A 22,383-nucleotide genomic window follows, 5' to 3' on the forward strand; every position below is an offset into this window, starting at 1 on the left:
AACAAGGCTCACCTTAAAAAATCTATAACAGTTCAAGTGTGTGTTGTAAAGGGAAAATTCACACCGCTTTACATCGCCGTCAGACCGGCCTTTATTTTGGCACTACATTTTCTCAAATGTAGAACCTCCATATCCCTACGCATTAGTGCAACTGAGCAACAGCAGATCTGCGAGCTGCAGAATACAGTGTGAGGCCCAGTTGCTGGACGAGAGGTTTACTTTCCATAAAAATAAAACTTGACTGTCCATATCCCTCCGCACTAGTGCAACTGCGTAGGGATACGGAAGTTCTACGGTACTTTATATGACCCCACTTCAAAAAACCCGAACTATACCTTTAATGGGATTTGTGGTTATTTTCCACTGCTAAGAACAGTATGGTCAGCAGAGTGCACTCTGTGCATTCTATTAGGGGATCAGTAGCTGACACCAGTAGACAAGAAGAAGTTGTCAGTACTGATGAGTTAGTGTAAGACTGCGAGCAAAGGAGAGCGCTTCTGACTAATATTGCGTTGTTATATTTCCAACAGGTAAGCTGACCATAAACAGAAACAAGATATTAAACAATACTAACACACTGGAGTAAAGCTTTCGTATAAATGGTAACATGAAGAGACAGTGAACTTGATCTTGGCAGAGTGTGTGTGTGTGTGTGTGTGCGTGTGTGTCTCTCCTCCTTTCTGCGATAATGGCGGAGCTAACCAAGCCCGCTACCAAAGCTAAAGCTAAGAGACTGTCTGGTACCATAAGGTGTGTGAGCTGAAGTCTGCTGAATGAATAAAAAGTCTGATATTGTAGAGCTATGTGTGGGAGTAAACAGTGGAGTATGGCTGAGTTGAAGAGTTTTAGCAGTGGTAGGAGCGAATGCTAATCAGCGCTAAACGTTTTTAGCATGCTAATCGCTGCTAGCATGTGAGCCATCTTCCTAAACTATGATTATTAAGCTAGTGAGTGTGTCTCAGTAAGAGTTCATACAGTGGTCATTGTTAATGTTTTATTGTCAATGCTGTTAGTGCACTGGAAGAGAGAATAACAATTATATGCTTTCAGTATAAAATACTGTACTGTTAGGTTTCCGTTCATATGGGCATAATTCATGTGTATGTAAAAGGGCTAAACTGACAAGTTCACATTGTTGTACATGCTAGAGCTAAGTTAACGGTCAACACAATCTCACTTCCAGCTCGTCAAATACAGCAGCTTTGTCAATGGCCTTAAGCTTCAGGCTATTGTGCAGCACTGCCCCCTGCTGGATGAGCACAGGCTCTCTCTCTCTCTCTCTCTCTCTCTCTCTCTCCACATGCACACACACAGACACACTCCGGTTGAGGCCTGCAAATGATGCCTCCTCCCCCTCGTATCAAAGCTGTATCGCTGTTTACGACTTCAGTGAGGTGGAACTAGCTGTATCTTCTGGTCATGAAAAGGAAAAACATAATGAACACTCAGAGGAACAGCTGACAGTTTTTAACTCCTTAGCATCTGTCTAGGCCTAAAGAATTCAGTCTTGGTCCGGCTGTAACTTATAAAAATAAGAAATGAAGATAATGTAAAATGTCACTTTGCTTGCATTAACCCTGTCACGCCCCTTGACTCTCTGAATTTCAAATGTGGATGTGTCCTTGAACCCACCAACATGCTTGAACTTCTAAATGGGTGTTTGCCTACAGCTGCATTGCATAATGTTGATGGCACACTGACATAAAAGATAAAGGCAAGGAAGTGGTAGAGTGATGGATTATACATCTGAAGCAGAATTCAAATCTCTGCAGGCTGATTTTAGTGTGCTGAAATAAGTTAAACCAATGCTATGCAACTGTTTGCAGGAACGTCAAATGTGTGCATAGCATCAGCAACACCTAACGATAACTTACTTGCATAATTACAAAACATTTTAAGAAATGGAAGCCATTGAGCAATAGTTGTTGAGCTGACAAATTAATAACTTAGTTGACTGACAGCAGCGTGGTCTGATCACTGTAATCTGAAACCATCAATTACTCCAAATCATCTGTATAATGACAGCAGCTATCAACTCTCATTAAAAAACTTTTATTAGCATATTATTTTGGGCAAGGACATTGAATATGACAGCATGACAGTAATGAAAACATCTTCTAAACCTTATTTGTTTGGACAAACAGCTGATAACAGTGATGTAGTGTTTCTACACAGTCAGCGTTTTTCTGAAGGCATCAGCAGGAATCACACTTTTCTTTCTTTAACCTACACTATATTACCAAAAGTATTCGCTCACCTGCCTTTACTCATTCTATGAACTGAAGTGCCATCCCATTCCTAACTCATAGAATTCAATATGATGTCGGTCCACCTTTTGCAGCTATTACAGCTTCAACTCTTCTGGGAAGACTGTCCACAAGGTTGAGGAGAGTGTTTATAGGAATTTTTGACCATTCTTCCAAAAGCGCATTGGTGAGGTCACACACTGATGTTGGTCGAGAAGGCCTGGCTCTCAGTCTCCGCTCTAATTCATCCCAAAGGTGTTCTATCGGGTTCAGGTCAGGACTCTGTGCAGGCCAGTCAAGTTCATCCACACCAGACTCTGTCATCCACGTCTTTATGGACCTTGCTTTGTGCACTGGTGCACAGTCATGTTGGAAGAGGAAGGGGCCCGCTCCAAACTGTTCCCACAAGGTTGGGAGCATGGAATTGTCCAAAATGTTTTGGTATCCTGAAGCATTCAATGTTCCTTTCACTGGAACTAAGGGGCCAAGCCCAGCTCCTGAAAAACAACCCCATACCATAATTCCTCCTCCACCAAATTTCACAGTTGGCACAATGCAATCTGAAATGTACCGTTCTCCTGGCAACCTCCAAACCCAGACTCGTCCATCAGATTGCCAGATGGAAAAGCGTGATTCATCACTCCAGAGAACGCGTCTCCACTGCTCTAGAGGCCAGTGACGGCGTGCTTTACACCATTGCATCCGACGCCTTGCATTGCACTTGGTGATGTGTGGCTTGGCTGCAGCTGCTCGGCCATGGAAACCCATTCCATGAAGCTCTCTGCGTACTGTACTTGGGCTAATCTGAAGGTCACATGAAGTTTGTAGCTCTCTAGCAATTGACTGTGCAGAAAGTCGGCGACCTCTTTGCACTATGCGCTTCAGCATCCGCTGACCCCTCTCCGTCACTTTACGTGGCCTACCACTTCGTGGCTGAGTTGCTGTTGTTCCCAAACGCTTCCATTTTGTTATAATAGAGCTGACAGTTGACTGTGGAATATTTAGGAGCGAGGAAATTTCACGACTGGATTTGTTGCACAAGTGGCATCCTATGACAGTTCCACGCTGGAATTCACTGAGCTCCTGAGAGCGGCCCATTCTTTCACAAATGTCTTGTTTCACAGTCTGCATGCCTGAGTGCTTGAATTTATACACCTGGGGCCAGGCCAAGTGATTAGAACACCTGATTCTGATCATTTGAATGGGTGAGCGAATACTTTTGGTAATATAGTGTATATAAAGCCCCTGTTCCCTCTGTCTTCCCATCTGTGCACCAGCCAGGAGGCTACTGTTTCTCCTGTCCTTAGGTAACATACAGCTCATGATGTAATCATCTTCATTAAACCTCGGTCTAATTGAGGTGGTGAATTAGTGGCCCAGGTTGAAGGGACAAACCGGAGGAGAGGAGATAATGAAGGTGGGGAAATGATTACCTCCAAAGTAAGCAGTGAGTGTGTGCTGACCTCAATCACAAGCTAAAAGAGATACGGCTGCTGTGCTTCATGGTGATGATGGTGATGCTAGCAGCAAGCAGAATTAGAAAAATTACCAGAATTATACATGTGAAACAATCTTTAATGAGTAAAATATAAATTACATCACTCAATCCACCACGATAGATGTGTCTCTCCATTAAGAGAGGCCTATGTGTACAGTTACATGTATGAGGCACGGCAGCTCCCAACAAGATGAAAGGACTGGTCACATTCATTCAGTAAAGAGCCGATAATTCCTGAGCTCCATCAGAGCTGCCTGAAAATACAGATTTCAGAAGCTCAAACTTTGTATTCTGTTTCCTGCATCCTGTCGAGTTTATAACTAGAGCTCATAGTTTTGATGTGACATTACTGCACATGTGGAAGCATTTAAAATGACCGACAGCAGACTCTCTAATCATTAAAATGTGCATGCTGGATATGAACCCACCTGTGTAGGCACATCTTATAGCAAACAAAAATATTGACTTCAGATCTGCTTTCTGTTAGCCTATGGGGCTGGAGCTAAAACCAAGCTGACACTGGACATTGTCCAGATCATCAAAGGCCAACACATACATAAAGTATTAATCCATCTCAAGATACACTCTATTTTCCCTATCCTGTCTGTCTAAAAAAGTTATTTAAAGACATTACCCAAGCAGAAGGAAATAGAGGCTCAGTTGGGGACTATTTTCAGCAGCAGTTTAATCCCCGTTAGTTGCTCTAGTGAATATTTCAGGCAGCAAGCAAGCAGTGTGTGTGGGATTGAGTCAAAATAAGTGTGTGTGTGTGTGTGTGTGTGTGTGTGTGTGTGTGTGTGTGTGTGTGTGTGTGTGTGTGTGTGGCTCAGTGAAGTGTTTTTATAGCTTCTGACTGACAATCTCAATGGCACAGAGGCAGATACATTCAGTGTTGGTTTGACTCTGCACATGGATTTTGTTGACTGTAGAACTATTAATGAATATAGAATAATTTTATGTAACAAGGTGAAAGATGGTTAGTTTTGGTCTTATTTCAGTATGATCACATCTCTTATTATCACATAGGCAAGATCCCTGTAATACTATAAGAGCTCTCACAGACTGCCTTCTGACTTCTGTTACACTCCGAGATCCACATGAATCGGCACCCCCTTCAACACCTGGCAAGAAGGCACCCCATCTTCCTGAAGGGGTATTCATTCCATCGTTAATGCTTTCTGGATGGATTTGTTCCAGTCCACCCAGGGGCATGAAGTGGCTGAACGTAAATGCAGTAACGTCACTCATGATGCATTATGTACTTTGTAGTTAAACGTGTGCAGCTCAGTGGCTTCATGGACAAGCAGGAGAAGAGGGCTGGAGAAGATATTTTATGGCATCAATTGAAGTTGAAGCTGATGGAACTGGAGCAAGCTGAGCTGTGTGCTACCAAGAGTCAGAGGGAGAGGTACACCCATATTACCCATATGCGTACCCATATTCTACGTGGTGTTAGTGGAAGGCAGACACACAGACGGGCAACACAGATGCAGTGGTGGCTTAGTGCTTGGCTCACCTGCCTCTATGCTGCCCCCTCCAAACACAGCATGGCTTAGTTATTACAGCTCTGTCACTGGATGTGTGTGTGTGCTCACTTATCAGGTGTCAATGTGAAAATGATGTGGCTTAACCAGACCCTGCTGGATCTCCAGCCCCATCCCTTTTCTGGGTCAAGATATGGACAAGATGACTTAAAGTGATTGGTACAACACATCATTCATTCATGAAGATCGAGGTTAGTGGCTTATCTCACATGGCTAACACTTGTAAAGCCATGAACATGCTGCTGGTGCATCAGTGTGATACTTTGTTACTTGCACTAGTTCACCAAGTGACCCCAGCGTTTTTGTTATCCTTTCAAAGCTCACTCTCATGTTGAGTAATGCTTAGGATATAAACATTATTTTATCTTCGGTGTGTTGTTTCACAATTACCAGCTGTTAAAACCCTGGCACAGCTGTAGAGGTGCGAATCCCAAATCATTCGACTGACTCAACTCACCTTCATTTCAGGCTCAAACAGCTTTTTCATTAGTCTTAGCAGTTCACTACACTGCAGAGCGTTTTGTACATCCGTAAGTGAATGCATCACCACTCAAATGCTCTTCAGTATTTACAATAGTAAGCGAACGCATCACCGTTAGAGAGCACTTTTGATGTATATGAGTGCAAGGCCATAAAAACAACCAATGCTGCATTAACTAAATGACAGCAATTTGATTGGATAAAACCTCCAGCAGGCTTGTCTGAGCTGGAGATGCTGCTTGATCCCAGTAACAACACAACTACTTTCTTGGATGGATACGGACATCTTTCCTTCTCTAATCCCCTTAAATTCACTTTATTTAAAATGTGATAATGATGATGAATAATAGCTGAATGATAGATAGTAAAGAAATATATATCAAGAATCAATGTTAATTCATTGTTTTACAAAGCAGGTTACTGAACAGAATCTGTTGTAAGATACCTTACATTACATAAGGGAATCAATACAAGAAAAAACAACTGTACGGAGTGGAGTGTTGAGGATGAGTTCAAGAGCATCACAGTGTGGGGAGTGAAGCTGCAGTGTAGTTGGGTGGCACAGCAGCAGATACTGCATGTGTTGTCACATGGCAGCAGAGTGAACAGACTGTGGCTGGGTGGGTGGTGGATTATGCGTTAAACAATTAAACTGTCCACATTCTATTGTTAGGGTCCACCTCACAAGCACTGAATTCCCTGCTATGATGCACTATGATGTCATTTATGCTGGCACTGTGCTAAGACCTGACGAGCTCTTCTGAGAATCCTGTACTGTATGTATGATTAAGCGCTCAAAGATTATCTTGTTCAGATGGTGAACCTGTACAATCTGAGTGGAACTAAGTGGAACAGAGAGTCTCTGAGAAGAGAAATCAACAAAGTAGCGATGTTTCAACTAAGCTAGCTCTGGCAAATGGCATGTCTTGCTCCTGTCTGAACACAGAATACATTGTGGCCTTCGTCTGCCCTGATAGCAGCAAGAGTAATAGTAAAGAAAAAGCTCTGGCTTGTGTCTTGATTCATCACAATCTCAAATCATAGAGAGTCTGCTGCAGACAGAAAATGTAACATGCTAATGTTAGGCAGGTAGGCTATATTCTTGACACTTGCCAGTTGTATTTTTAAGAGTTTTGTATTGTATTATTTTGTGCAGTACTGTGTATTGTATTTCCCTCCTATCCTGGGGCTCACTTGTACATTTACTTTTTACAATACATAAACCACACAACAACTCGTGCTAAAACCTTGGGTTGTGACAAACACAGACCTTGTTAAAAATCTGCAGTATAGAATATTCATATGGCTGACTTCATGGTTGGTCAGTCACTTATTATAATAAAGTATGGAACATAGTCTACATACACAGTATATGATGGTGACACAGCTGTTTTTCAAAAAGGTGAGTGTCATCTGGCTTCCCATACAGAGTGCAGCTGAGACGCAGAACATCTCTCGGAGTGGAGCTTATATATAGGCTACTTGAGGAGTGTCAGCTTGATGAATGATATCATTATGAGACTGAGATGAAAGGCACACTGGCAGGAGGTCAGCTTGGACTCATCTCTGGTTCATCAGGGCCTTATTCACCCAGGGGAAGTTGATTGCTCTCCTCCAGCTTTCACACCACTGACCTTCCTGCTTAAGTTGCCGTCTTAACCAGAATCATTGCTGTGATTGTTTTGAAGTGTTCCTAAAAGGAGAAACACTCTGTCAATGGGGAAATCATTTCTCTTTTTTTCCAGTTCAGGCTGCATTCACACTGTTAATATAGTGATGGCACATTTGGGGGGAAAAATGATTGAAGGGTCTTCACTATCACAGATGTAACAGTCTGCTGGACAGCAAAGCCCACTGGGTTTTTCTACAGTGTGTATCTGACAGCATTTCTACCAGCAGTCAGAGAGGGATTCAACAGATCTTTCCAAGGATGATAACAGCGTTTCTAAATGGAGGCTGCTGTCATTAGGCTGATTCAAATCCCAATGTTTTCTCCTCCTGTAAAGGTAATATTGTTTCTCGTAAGGCACATATAAATTGTGTCTCTGAGGCTTACATCTGTGCTTTTGGGTGTTAGTGTTACTAATGTCCTGGACTGCTGTCTCTGCCACAGGAAGATAATGAGAATTTAAATAACTAGACACCAATAATACTAAGAAGCTTATTTTGTGTATCCTGCAGCACGCTGCTCTACCTGAATGTGACTTCAAGTGTAAAGTAATAAACTCATCACTTTTTCCCCAATTGCATCGCACCTACCTGACTACCACTTAACTAAGTCAACCAAGCACAGAGAGACAAGAATGATGCTACTGACCATTTAAGAAGCATACTGTTGTATAACCCAGACTTACTGCCTCACTGTTCTAGTTTTTATATTCATGTCCTCATTCAATAAAGCCTGCATAGTGACGACTTTGAAGAAATTGAATAGAAAGGTATAAGGTGTAGTTGTTGGTGAAATGCAAGTTCTCACTGTACTGACATGAATGATTCCAGTGAATCCTTCCCTGTGAGAAACATCTTCACTTCACTGAGAGACTGAGCTTCATCACATGGTGCAACAACAACCACCTGAAGATCAATATGAACACAACCAATGAGCTGCTGTTGGACCGCTGCTGTATGTCTCTCAGTGTGTTAGATCATGAGAACATTCCTTGTATGTGTTCACACGTTTGGACTATGAAGCTGATTCTGACACAACACCACAGCACCCAAGATCTCTACAGTCAGCACAGCTTCCAGGTGAGCACCCAGGATTACTGTCACCGGCTCATCATCTGACCAAATGTGAAACCTGCTCACAATCGGCTTCTGTTCCTCAGTTATGGTGCTGAATGATGTCCAGGAATGTGTGCCTGCAGAACATTCTGATGTCACAGTGACGTTGACCTTTGACCTTTTGGATGTAAACTCATTATTACAAAAGTCATGAACTAAACCAAATAAATGACAATAAGACTTCTTTTGAGTGTGTTGGTCTCTTTACAAAACCGAAGTTGTTTTCAGCTCCTGTGTCATTCTGAGAAAAAAACGTTCTCATTCCCTGTCAGTGTGCCTCAGGCTAGATGAACATGAAACCTGACATACCTAACAGGCAGTCGTGTGCATGGTGCTGGGAGGTATAACCAGGTGTGCTGCATGTTGCACATCAATACACAGCCAAGACAATAACTGTCAATCTCTGAACTGCATCTTGAAAGCTTCAGACAGCAGATACATCCAGCATTTCACTAGCTCCAGCTTGTTTGTTGCAGCGACCAGAGGAGCTGCAGAGGAAAGCAGCTGTCGTACTGTGGATGAATATCAAGCGGGTAACTAGATAAACAGGAGATTATTCAGTCAGGATGCATCCAGAGCTTACCGTAACCACAGGGTGTGCTGGGAACACCACACAGAGAGGAGAGAGATGTTTTCATCTGCTGCAGCTCTGTGTATCTACAACTGTCTGGTTGGATTTAATCAGGAGGTGGATTACTGCTATTGGTCTGCTCTGCTTGTATCGCTCTCTCTCTCTCTTCCTGTCACACATATAGTACATGCACTCACTCACACACACACACACTCACACACACACACACACACAGACACACATGACATTGAGAGCAGCAGCAGTGTATTACTTTGCCAAACTAGGTCAGTTTGTAGCTAGTTTCAGGAGAAGGCTGAAGGATGTTCCAACTCAGCGACTGATGACATCTTGGGGGAAAAAAAGAAAAAATGCACCCAGGATGCCTCTGCTGCTGCTGCAGGCATCTCTGAGGCTGCTGCCTGGGTGCTGTGTGACTGCACACGCTTGTTGTGTGCTGCCTAATGTGCCGGAATGGTGATAGAATGCAGCACAGGGAGCTTCTATATAGAACAAAATATAAATGTGTAGAATAAGAATTAGATGAAGATTCTGCCGACCTGCCCATGTAATAGAAGATGCGATAAATGCACCTGATCTGCGTGGCACACTCAAATATTTTGCACTTTTCTATTTATTTTGGTTCGATCAGTGACACATATGTTTTTAGAAAACATGGTGCAGACTAGAATCACCGCCTTGTGGTTGTATGCCACCACACAACGGTCAAGCTGCCGTTCCTCAGCTGTGGCTGAATAATGGCCAGAGCATTTTTTTGCAGAATACTATGATGATACAGTGAAGCTGACCTTTGACCTTTTGGATTTAACATGTCATCATGCATTTGAACCCATTCGTGTATTGTTGTTGTTTTTTTAAATCAATGAATGAATTGTTGACTTAAGGCCAAAACTGTGCTCTGTGAGGTCACAGTGACCTTGCCCTTTGACTAGCAAAACGTGGTCAGAGCTCCCAAAACCCACATGATACCTGCCAAGTCTACAGCTGCCATGCTGGCATAAAGAAATGGACTATTTCCAGTCTTTTATTTTTTTCATGAACTGTGGAGAGAAATAGCAATCCAAGTGGCAAGCAGATTTTGTGACACTGGAGCTGTTATGCTATTCTGTCACTTGTTTTGATGGCTGCCGATCTTGACCTGTAGCTTTGAGTTCAGTCATTGGTGAAAATGGCCAATATCTACTGTAAAATACCCCATAGAGCTAACCCACACTTGGTGCAACAGTTCTTTATGTTAATGTTGTTATCTACATTTTTTTATGCGGAAGTGAGGAAGTTTAAAATAGGCCAGAGTACAAGGCAGATGCATCGTCATCTTGCAGAAAGTCGTTTTGTGAGGTGCTTTCATTTATGAACAAGTGTCAAAGTTACAGAACTGTACTTGTTTGAATAACATTTTTGGGTAAATTTTAACATTATCTTGGATCCTAGCTTTACATAAAGGCAGGAAGCTAAGCTAGCCTGCTTTGCTCCACAATACCTCTGACATGTGAGACAGCTCCACCCCTCTCATCCAAACAGGGACAATGCTGGTGTCAAGACTTCCAGTGCAGTGCTCCACTATCCAGTGAGTGACATCACGGTGGTGCTGGGATTAAATGAAATGATCTTGCCAAATCTCTACTACAATAACCACTACTGGCATAAAACACCCCAATCTCCAACCAGTATGTAGGTGGCCGTGTTGCATTGTGGATAACGTATGCGTCAGGTTTTGGTTGATTTCTGACCCTTCTTTCAAAACTTTCCATTATGAGTCTGACAAGTTATAGGAGTGTGATGTTAATTCCGTGAGTACTCTATCACACCCATAGAGTCCTGTTACTTTCAACCAAACACTGCATAATCTTGAAGACTATGTATTGCCACATTTTATGCTTTGAAATTTGATCTGTTTACACCATTTCTATGACATATGTGTTTTAATTATGTAACTTACCTTGCTACAGGGACGTACAAGTGTACTCATTGTGACATCACTACTAGCCGGTGAGGTATTAAGTTACTCTTTAAAAGGCACAATATGTAAGAAATGGCTACCTGCCAAATTCATACTTATTCAGGCAACCACCACACCACCATAGTAACTGTTAAAACTGAGCTCACTTCAGCTGGTTAACTTAGCCTGAAGCATCAGGTGTTGGTGTTGTTAATAATACTAGCAGAGATGCGTTGGACCAATGGGAGGAAAAGGATTACACGCTTGGGATGGGGAAGACCAAACACGGAATCCAGGTGGGGAGCAACGCTGGAGTGGGCACCAGAACTGGAACTGGGCCAGTGGGCAACACAACTGGGCTTAACAGCCACTCAATGACACGGCCGGACCAGAAATGGGCGCAGTGTCCGAGACCTACAGAGGCCAGTTTGACGACAGGAAATACAGAACGGAGGTGATTCATGCCAGGACAATGACCATGGGGATGAGAAGACACAGTGACTTCAGGGAGGGATAGGAGAGGCATGAAGCAGCAGAGGGGCAAGAAGGAGGCCCTGAGCTATACTCTCACACCACTTTGTCCAGGGCTAGCTGGTTAGCATGCTAACTTCAGTAGAAAGAAAAGAAATTGGACTGACAGTGACTGGGTTCACACACTGAGGAAGTCTGAGCTTGTTATTCCTCTGCATCATAAACCAACCAATACACAGCACATGACAACCACAACAGACTACTTTGACTTTGAGAGTGCACCTCCTCTAAATGGCAGTGACTAATGTTTACATGTACAACTGCACATCATGACCACATGGACACAGCATGTATGGAGATTGTATGTGTGTATGTGTATGGATAGAGAAAGAGAAGAAGAGACATGGTATCCGTGTGCAATCTCTATCTGCAGAGAGAGAAGGAGGGAGGGGGCACTGTGCTGAGCTGCCACAAGCACTCACACTTCAGGCTGCTGTTGTCATGGTTACCCATCTCCACACATACTATATCAGTGCACACACATACATATATGCTGCAAGCACACATGGACAGACAGACAGACAGACACACACACACACAGCACACACACACACTGCATACCAAGCAGAGAGAGGGAGTAAAGGTGTTTGGAGTAAAGACAAAGCCAGATAGGGAGATAAATGAAGAAAAAGTGTGGCATAGGCTCTGGTGAAGGAGAAGAGGGAGGAAAAGAAAAACTGTCAGGGTGAATCCACCCGCTCATCCATCTCCTCATCCTCCCATCAACGCCATCAAATCTGAGACAATACTACATCAAACGAGGACACACACACACACACACACACACACACACACACACACACACATAAAGTGCTCACAGCTCAAGTTTATTTAAATAAGTAATAGAAGTGACATTCAGGAGACTCAGACCAACAGACAGTGATGGATTATTTCACAGAGGAGGGCAGCTCCAGTTCATGACTAATTCAATAAATAAACTGGGAAGAATATCCCTTTAGTTACAGACTCAGGCCGCAAGCTTCAGAAACACACAGACAGAGGAGCAGCACTCTGCCACACACACACAAACACACACAGTCTCTCTCTCTCTCTCACACACACACACACACACACACACACACACACACACACACACACACACACACACACACACACACACATGTGACTTGAATCCAGAGAACTAAATAAAAGCAGCATCTCCACTGCAAACAGAGCCACATTCTCTCCCCCAGCATGCACCAGGCCTGAGCACCTGGGCTGAAACCTGTCACAGTCGAAACCCACAGACAACCAGCCCAGTTATACAGTGAAACAGGAAACAGGCAGATACATTCAAACCAAATGTCTTACCTGGTGAGGAGGTGGGATTCAGTAGATGGACATAGAAAGAGAAGACAGAAAGACAATCTGTTAGCTCTCTTGTTAGCATACTGAACAGGACAACAGCGGCAGCTTGGATGAGGTCAGTACAACAGTATGGACATCATTTCATGAAATTCATAGACTTGATGCCTGATTTTTACAGGAGAATCAGCTGCAAAGACACCTGAGCATGGTATGTCAGACTGTTTCAAATAAACACAGACTAGAGTAACACCCTGGCAGTATGAAGAAGAAGTGAGGGTGGCTGAAGACATGGTTTATTACAGGATTTGTTTGCTGGATTGCAAGACCTTTAAACTGGTGTCTCTTTTATTGTGTCCACCCCTAAATCTGTAAGAAGGATGGATTACAAACTAAGCTCAACACCTCCCCCACACACGCAGCCATGCAACTGCAGCCTGACAGCCGGGATCTCATTCACAGCCTCGCACCGGCTCCAAACACCTGTCAGTCTATCAGGACACAACACAACAGAAGTTAATCTCATATGAACACTGAACATGCTTTTCTGAACACCACCATGTTCAGACTGCAACTCAGAGTATCCAAGTGAGCAATGGCAGAGCTGCTGAAGCCAAAGAATCCGACTGAGTTTTGTCTCTCAGACAACATAAGGAGCTTGAAAAAATAACTGTGTGCTGCTCCAAAACTTATATATGTATGTGAGAAGCACTGATATCCTACTATACATAATGTGAGGGGTGACTGCTCTGTGGATTTGTTTCAGGCAGAAGCCATCATCGTCATGGTGACTAAGAAAACTAATCATCTGTGAGCGTCTGAGTTTTGATTGTTCCGCAAAAGAAATTCTTGCCATAGCCCCCGCACGTATTTCACTGTCAATATCAATGCAATTATGAAATGTAAATTACTAGTCAATTATTATTACAGTAACCACTTTTGTTACAATATTAGACACAAACATTTTGTCATCAGATCTAGTTATTGTCATCATGCTGATGCTTTGAGAACCGTACAGAGAACTCTGAAGCAACACTGTCCTCGAAACAATGATCGCAGAGAGCAGCATGAGGAAAAACTGAGGAGGGGGAAATAAGGAATGTTGAGGAGCACTGCCTCATTGGGACAATGTCCGTTTGCTGTTTATCTGTCATATACATGTCCTTTAAATAATGCAACTCAGTTTCTCAGTGCCAGAAAAGAAAGATGACAGCTTTGTCTGGTGCCCAGAGCATAATAAAGACTCTGACAACAGTGGAGGGTATCACTCTAATGCTGTCTCACCAGTCTACGTTCAGATACTGTGACAAATCTGAAGATATGATAAGTCCAATATTGAAAGCTGAGTCAGCATGTGGTGTTCACAGTGTTTTTGGTTGTGTTACATTTGTGTGGCCTGTTGTTAGGAGAATAGTCGATGAGGATGTCCAGTGTTCAGTTTTGTCTAGCATGCCCTCATTCACTGCATTTCAGTGTGACAAGTAAGTAAGTCAGTCAGAAGTCCCTGTTGATCTGGACAAGTGCAAGCTACAGTTACTGAACTGATTCTGAGCCTTAGCCCTGTCAGCAGCACTCACACTGAGGAGCAGTACAGCTTTGCCTCCCTCTTGTGGCCACAGACAAATCTGCTCACCACTGCATTCAGTCCCGACATCCCAAACACTTCATGCACTTATGACCCTCAAAATAGAGACATCACAGTCCAGTGCAGGAGGAGGCTGAGAGCATTCTTTAATTATATTAAAATGAATTAAATAGCTTAACAGCCAGATTCATGTAGCTGTTTTTCACCATGGGAGCATTTGGAATCCCCTCTTATCGGTCTCTGGGGTCCAGTTTGGGAAGCTCTAATTCAGGTGTTCACTCACTAAACTTAATGACTACTTAAATGCAGTTTCCGAAGCACTTCAAAAACAGCTCGAGGTGAGGCACTTTAGAAAACAGGAGGGTTTTCAAACACCAAGTCAAGACATGAGTGAACAAAGAACATGTCAGAGGTAGACAGAGAGTGAGGCTGTTCACAGTGATGTCATCTGACATCACAGGGGACAACTGAGTCAGCAAGATCCTCTGATGATGTCATCAGCATTATCTCAGCTTGGTGTTACAAACTTCAAACCTATCATTGATACTTCCTGACATTTACAAGGGAGGAGGGAGATGCTACTGTGTTGCATTGTGGATAAACCAGCACAGACCAGCATAGCTGGTGACCAGCAAGACCAGCATATGTTGGGTTTTGGTGCTGGTTTGAGATGCTGCTGAGTAGCATGGGATGCTGCTCAGCAGAATGGGATGTGTCAACAACTTATTTCATATTGCAGAGTATGAGGAGGGGTAAAGTTGGCTGTGAAAGTCCAATACAGAACACAGAGTCTGTGAGGTTGTCACAAGTTTATTGAACGCACGCTTCAAACCTGCAAGATTTTGGGGTCATTTGAGGGCACCTGAAAGAAACTGTAAATACTGCACTAAATATACAAAAGTAGTAAAGTTTTTTTATATAATTTTTTTCTTTTTATGTACATGAAATAATTACTTCTTTCAGATGTTGAGCACACATTTGTTAAAATCCAATAAAATAAGCCATCCACCTGACAGGTGTGGTAAATCAAGATGCTGACTGAACAGGATTCACAGTTGTTAACTTAGAATCACCAGCATACCAGCACCAGCATGGGATGCTGGTGAATGGATGCTCAGCTTCATCAGCAACACCTGCTAGACTATGCTGGTAGGCCAGCATGATCAATGGGATTAATGGGTGCTAAACCATCACTAAGCAGCATAGACCCGCATTGAACAACAAGGAAATCATACTGGTCAATGCTGTTTTTTCAGTGGGGATGTAAGAAACAATAAGGTATTCAGAGCTTGATGCTAAGGACCAAAAGTCAGATAGTCAGCTTTTAGCTCAGTCAGCTGTTAGCTTAGTCAGCTGTTAGCTCAGTCCGCTGTTAGCTTAGTCTGCTGTTAGCTCTGGTTGCTGTTAGCTCAGTCAGCTGTCAGCTTAGTCAGCTGTTAGCTCAGTCAGCTGTTAGCTTAGTCAGCTGTTAGCTCTGGTTGCTGTTAGCTCAGTCAGCTGTCAGCTTAGTCAGCTGTTAGCTCAGTCAGCTGTTAGCTTAGTCAGCTGTTAGCTCTGGTTGCTGTTAGCTCAGTCAGCTGTCAGCTTAGTCAGCTGTTAGCTCAGTCAGCTGTTAGCTTAGTCAGCTGTTAGCTCTGGTTGCGGTTAGCTTAGTCAGCTGTTAGCTCAGTCAGCTGTTAGCTTAGTCTGCTGTTAGCTCTGGTTGCTGTTAGCTCAGTCAGCTGTTAGCTCAGTCAGCTGTTAGCTTAGTCAGCTGTTAGCTCTGGTTGCTGTTAGCTTAGTCAGCTGTTAGCTGTGGTTGTTGTTAGCTCAGTCAGCTGTTAGCTTAGTCAGCTGTTAGCTTAGTCAGCTGTTAGCTCTGGTTGCTGTTAGCTCAGTCGACTGTTAGCTTAGTCAGCTGTTAGCGCTGATTGCTGTTAGCTCTGGTTGCTGTTAACTTAGTCAGCTGTTAGCTGTGGTTGTTGTTAGCTCAGTCAGCTGTTAGCTTAGTCAGCTGTTAGCTCAGTCAGCTGTTAGCTTAGTCAGCTGTTAGCTTAGTCTGCTGTTAGCTCTGGTTGCTGTTAGCTCAGTCAGCTGTCAGCTTAGTCAGCTGTTAGCTCAGTCAGCTGTTAGCTTAGTCAGCTGTTAGCTCTGGTTGCTGTTAGCTCAGTCAGCTGTCAGCTTAGTCAGCTGTTAGCTTAGTCAGCTGTTAGCTCTGATTGCTGTTAGCTCTGGTTGTTGTTAGCTCAGTCAGCTGTTAGCTCTGATTGCTGTTAGCTCTGGTTGCTGTTAGCTCAGTCAGCTGTCAGCTTAGTCAGCTGTTAGCTCAGTCAGCTTTTAGCTTTAAACGAGCCGTCTTCCCCAGCTGTTACTGTAGTTATCTTTCTCCACTGCGCTGTGTCAGCACTAGTTATAATCACTGACTGGCCTCTCAACATGAGACCTAATGCTAAGACAGTTGTTCTGTGGTACCGGTCCATCCATCCCCTCAGTCACTAACAGCTTGATGGCAGAACCTTGTTAAAATGTTGTGCTCGTAAAACCAAGAGGACGCTGAAAATCCGTACAGATACAGGCAGGAAGACAGTTAGTTAGTGGTGAGCAGCCAGTGAGCAGACCTGGATGCAGATAGCAGGTCTGAACAAGCTCCTAAAAAGACAGTGAGAAAGTGCTCATCTCAGATTGTTCAAGGTGGCGTGTCACCCAGTAATTAATGACAGTACTGAACCATTCAGCGTGTCTGAGCGAGAAAATGGAAATGAAGATCAAATTATGTATTGACTCACTTACACAAGTCATTTTCTGTCTCACATGATGCTAACGGACAATTCCAATCTACTGTTCTGATCTGGAAAGCAAGCACAATGATTAACGACTGCCATATTCACTTATAAAAAAATTAATGTGAGGCCATCTGAGTTTAGAATAATATGAGTCACGTGGAGCTGATTCATGGCCCACTGTGATGATAATTCAGCATATAGAGAGTGACCTTTTGTAATTCTCTCAGGAGCAGGACTCCTGAAGGCTCTCACTCACTCAGCCAGAGTGTAGTTAACACCCAACTCTCCCCCCTGAGTGATTCCCACACTGAAGGCAAGAGACCTGCGCCTTAGAAAGAAACTATTCAACATCCACAGGCAGTGACTGTGATCAGCTGATCCACAGAAACATCCATGACTGCAGGTCACCGGGTCAGTGGTCCGGCCGGGACATAGCTGTCTCAAGTCAAACACCTGTTTTTACATATTCTTTTGGCTGACTTTTACTGTCTATCTTTACTCTATCTATCTATCTATCTATCTATCTATCTATCTATCTATCTATCTATCTATCTATCTATCTATCTGTCTGTCTATCTATCCATCTTTTGTAAGAGAAGAATGGAAAACAGAGAAAAGTGAGCACAGAGAAAAAACAAAGGATAGATGAAAGAGAGAAGAAGCACTGAAACATAAAAGTCTGAAAAGAGCAAATACAATCTGAAAGAATTACAGAAGAACGAGTGTGCATGCTAAAGAAAGGGATCCGCAGGACAGAGAGGAGGCTGGTGGAGGGGCAGACAGATGTGATGTGAGGAGGAGAAGGAGGGTGGGAACTCCCTCCTCTTCCTCCTCCTCCGAGTGTGTGTGATGTACTGCAGCCGAGCGTGCAGCCTTCATTATGGGCCCGTAATTAAAAGAGGACAAGGGTGGAAAAGTGCCTAATACTCCTGACTGCATCCCGGGAGAGCGCTGGATCAAAGCCCGCCTAGACACTGCAAGCATTCACCCAGCGCAGGCAGCACCCACGGCAGCCCGCCGCTCCACCCGAGCCGGCCCCGACAGCTGCGATTAGTATGAGGAGGAGGAGAAGCTGCGGGGAGGATGGGAGGAGATGAGAGGAGGGGTGAGATAGGGGGAGAAACATGGAGAGATAAGAGAGAGGCAGAATGTCTCACTGCTTCAGCGTGGAAAATCAGAGATTTTTGCTGTGTGGCAGAAGTTCAGTCCAACTACACTCACGGCTGTGACTGGGTTGTGATTTATTGTGATACCACTTCAAGTGTTTTGGTCTTTAAGGTTTGAGTGTCAAGATGTAACCTATCATGAAAAACACAGCTGCTGAATGTCATTCTCTGATACGCTGTTTTTGTATGTTACACATATTTGGCCTTAAGAAAAAAGAAGAATTTTAGAAGAACATCTTCCATGAGCCTATGTGAAAACTTATTTTGTGACAAGACCAGTGTCCCACCAAGGGGATGTGGACCAGGCACACAACAGAAGATCATTCTGATTAAATAGAATGATCTTTTGTGAAATTCAGTACAAATCATTTGCAACAATAGTTAATTTAATACTATTATCTTCATTTGAATTTGTTCTAGAAGGAAGACAAACTTTCAGGCAGCCCCGAGCTCAGCTGCTGAGAGCTGGCCAGCCCTGGAGGAGAGAGTCAGTGCAGAGCCGGGTGATCTGGAGGAAAACCACCTGGAGTCACATCAGACTCTGCTCTGACCTGGAGCCATGTACCTTTTGGGATTTAAAAAGGTGATTTCTCTTCACTTCCGTTTATCAGCCTGACTGCAGCAGTGATCCGGAGGTGACCTCCGTTGTCAGGTGGACTCCAACAACTTTCCACCACTCTGTTGCCTCTCATCTGAGCTGTTTGGCAGAAAAGTTGCATTGAAACATACCACCTCGACAGCTGCCAGTTACTCAACTCAACTCAACTCAACTCAATTTTATTTATAAAGCCCTTTAAAAACAGCTGCAGCTGACACAAAGTGCTGTACATAAAATAGGACATGAAATAAGACATATAAAACAAAGAACAATATAAAAACAATAATAAACGATAAAACAATGTTAAAATAATATTAAAGCAAAAACAGAGTCTCATGCTGGATTAAAAGCCAAGGAATAAAAATGGGTCTTAAGACGTTTTTTAAAAACGGACAGTGAAGGGGCTTGTCTAATACATAACGGGAGGTCATTCCACAATTTAGGACCAGCAACAGAGAAGGCTCTATCCCCTCTGAGCTTCCGTTTGGCCCTTGGTAACTCCAGGAGCAGCTGATCAGCTGACCTGAGGCACCGGGCAGGAGTGTATGGGCGGAGCAGCTCAGAGAGGTAAGGCGGGGCGAGACCATTTAAGGATTTAAAAACAAATAAAAGAATCTTAAAATGGACTCTAAAGTGCACAGGCAGCCAGTGGAGAGAGACTAAAATGGGAGTAATGTGCTCCCTCTTACGCGTTCCAGTCAGGAGGCGAGCAGCAGCATTTTGAACTAACTGGAGACGCGCCAGGGAGGACTGGCTGACTCCAAGATAAAGTGCGTTACAGTAATCCAGCCGCGATGTAATGAAGGCGTGGATTACTGTTTCAAAGTGCTTTTGTGCAAGGAAGGGCTTCACCTTTGCCAGCTGCCTAAGGTGAAAGAAGCTGGACTTAACTATTGCACCGATTTGCCGGTCAAGTTTAAAATCACTGTCCATCTTAAAACCCAGGTTTGTAACTGTTTGCTTCCTGTAAGGCAGCAAGGGGCCCAAGTCAACAGGAAGTGGTTCACAAGAGCCACTGGGACTGAACACCATCACTTCTGCTTTATTTTCATTAAATTTTAAAAAGTTCAAAGACATCCAGGCTTTAATGTCTTCAAGACATAACAGAAGTGGTTTCAAGGAAAACCCGTCCTTCTTCTTCAGTGGCATATAAATCTGGGTATCATCAGCGTAACAATGAAAAGAGATACCATGTTTTCTCAGGATGGAACCCAGGGGCAGCAAGTACAGTGAGAAAAGCAGGGGCCCTAAAATTGAACCCTGTGGAACCCCATATGACAGCGGAGCAGAGCGGGACTCAGAACCACCAAGGCTTACGCACATAGTCCTGTTTGCCAGGTAGGACCTGAAGCAGTCCAAGGCGGTACCAGAGATGCCTACTAGCTGCAACCGATGCACTAAAATGCTGTGGTCCACGGTATCAAAAGCTGAACTTAAGTCAAGGAGTAGAAGGGTTACATAGTCTCCAGAGTCATTTGCCAAAAGGATATCATTAAAAACTCTTAATAGAGCTGACTCTGTGCTATGTAGTGTTTTAAATCCGGACTGGAATACCTCCAGGACCTCGTGCTCATCCAGAAACGATTTCAATTGAGTATACATAACTTTTTCCAGGATTTTTGAAATGAAAGGCAGTTTGGAAATGGGTCTAAAATTGGCTAGCGCACCAGGGTCAAGACTGTGTTTCTTGAGAAGGGGTTGCACCACAGCATGTTTAAAACTTTGGGGGACAACACCAGAAGACAGACTGCTGTTGATAATGGCCAGAACCGTCTGCCCTATACTGGGGAAAACATCTTTAAAAAAGTGGGGCGGGATAGAGTCACGGGGAGAACCTGATGGTTTAATCCGGTCAACCACATGTTCTAAGGCCTTCAGAGACACAGGCTCAAACAAATCAAATACAGTTACACAGTACTATGTACATTCTGCGCTTGCACGAGATCGGGTGGCGCTAGTCTCCTGCCAGTAATCCAAAACATGAAAACAGGAAATGATGGATGGAGTGCATAAAAAAACTAAGTGCACACCATAGAGTTCAGCAACGCAAACAAAATTCTTCCCCTCCCACACATTGTGCTGATTCACCTCCAATCAGAATGGTCATACAGCTAGCACACAACCAATCAAAGTACCCATTGGCTCAGACAGCCAACAGTCAAAGATCTCAGACTTGGCATGTTGAATCAGAGCAGATGTTGTCTCCCAAAAGCTTCCAACGCAGCTGAACACACCAAACAGATTTGTTCCCGAACTCGTCCGAGACTCCCCAAACTCCTCAGATGGCCGATGGTTGGTCCGGTATGTTTCAGGCTTAATGGACATTGTTAACCTGATGTCGAACTTTTACTGTGCATATGCTGACCACATCAGCATCACCGTCTTGTTGCTGCTATTTACTTTCACCCAGAAGAAACTTTCACAATGCTCTATGTGGTTGTGTATGTATGTGTATAATGGCTTTGTATATATACTGTGTTTGTGTAGCATGAAGGCATTTACAGACTTTCATTATGCGACCCTGCGTTGCATGCTGACAAATACATCACACTTGGACATTGGACATTGGTTCTGGTCTGGTACAATGTTATCACAACGGAGAGAAAGGATGACAAAAAATCTACACGAATACGATCAAAGTTTTAATGATACCAGGAAGAGTCTTGGATAAAGTCATTTCTTTGAGTTTGACTGATGCGCTGTCTGCTCTGTGGATGTGCAGCATAATACTGTCATCGAGACAAATGTCTATGCATTTACTACATCTGGTGAATAAAGTGATTCAGACTCTGACATGTACTTAAGCAAAATAAATGGCTGAGAGTATTGTTCTGACTAAATATGGCAAAGGCTCTAATGTTGTTCTGTGATGCAGTTTTTCTTGGAACAGCTCCGGAGGGCAGACAGAGGAGGAAGAGCAGCAAATGAAATGAGTCGCTCCACTGTTCCCACATCCATCAGCAGCCACATCAGCACAAGGAGGGCAAACACTCCATTACACACCAGCACTTAATATTTCAGATAAACCACTACTCTTAAGTATATGGAGGTTCTGTTTAGCTTCCTGGGATTCATTTATCCAGACAAAGTTCCAGGCCAGCATTGCTGGAGAGATTTCTTTAATCAAACTGAATTCCTTCAGGTGGTCAGACAGTAGAATTTGATAAAGATCAACATGTCTGATTCATTTTTTAGAAAAGGGAAAATTGTAGAATCAGCAGTATTTTGGTGCAAGAATCACAACTCTTAAAGCAACACCATGTCTAACACTATGAAAATGTGCACAGAACGTCTGCTGCACTGGTATCAGGGCCAGTTCTGACCATAATGAGCAGAATGGTCAAATCTGACCAATT

At 43.5% G+C, this 22,383-nt stretch overlaps 1 protein-coding gene and 1 long non-coding RNA gene across 11 annotated transcripts in view; one reads left to right on the forward strand and one right to left on the reverse strand.

Annotated features, from left to right (window-relative positions):
- Positions 1 to 22,383, reverse strand: part of plekha5 (pleckstrin homology domain containing, family A member 5) — a 217,622-nt gene that overhangs the window by 101,119 nt on the left and 94,120 nt on the right. The gene's annotated exons all lie outside the window — the stretch shown is intronic.
- Positions 324 to 8,735, forward strand: LOC119032164. The gene is made up of 3 exons (XR_005078795.1): positions 324 to 530; positions 5,014 to 5,152; positions 5,347 to 8,735. It is a non-coding gene; the product is annotated as an uncharacterized LOC119032164 (long non-coding RNA).

Source organism: Acanthopagrus latus, chromosome 14, assembly GCF_904848185.1.
Source record: "Acanthopagrus latus isolate v.2019 chromosome 14, fAcaLat1.1, whole genome shotgun sequence".
Classification (NCBI taxonomy): Eukaryota; Metazoa; Chordata; class Actinopteri; order Spariformes; family Sparidae; genus Acanthopagrus; species Acanthopagrus latus.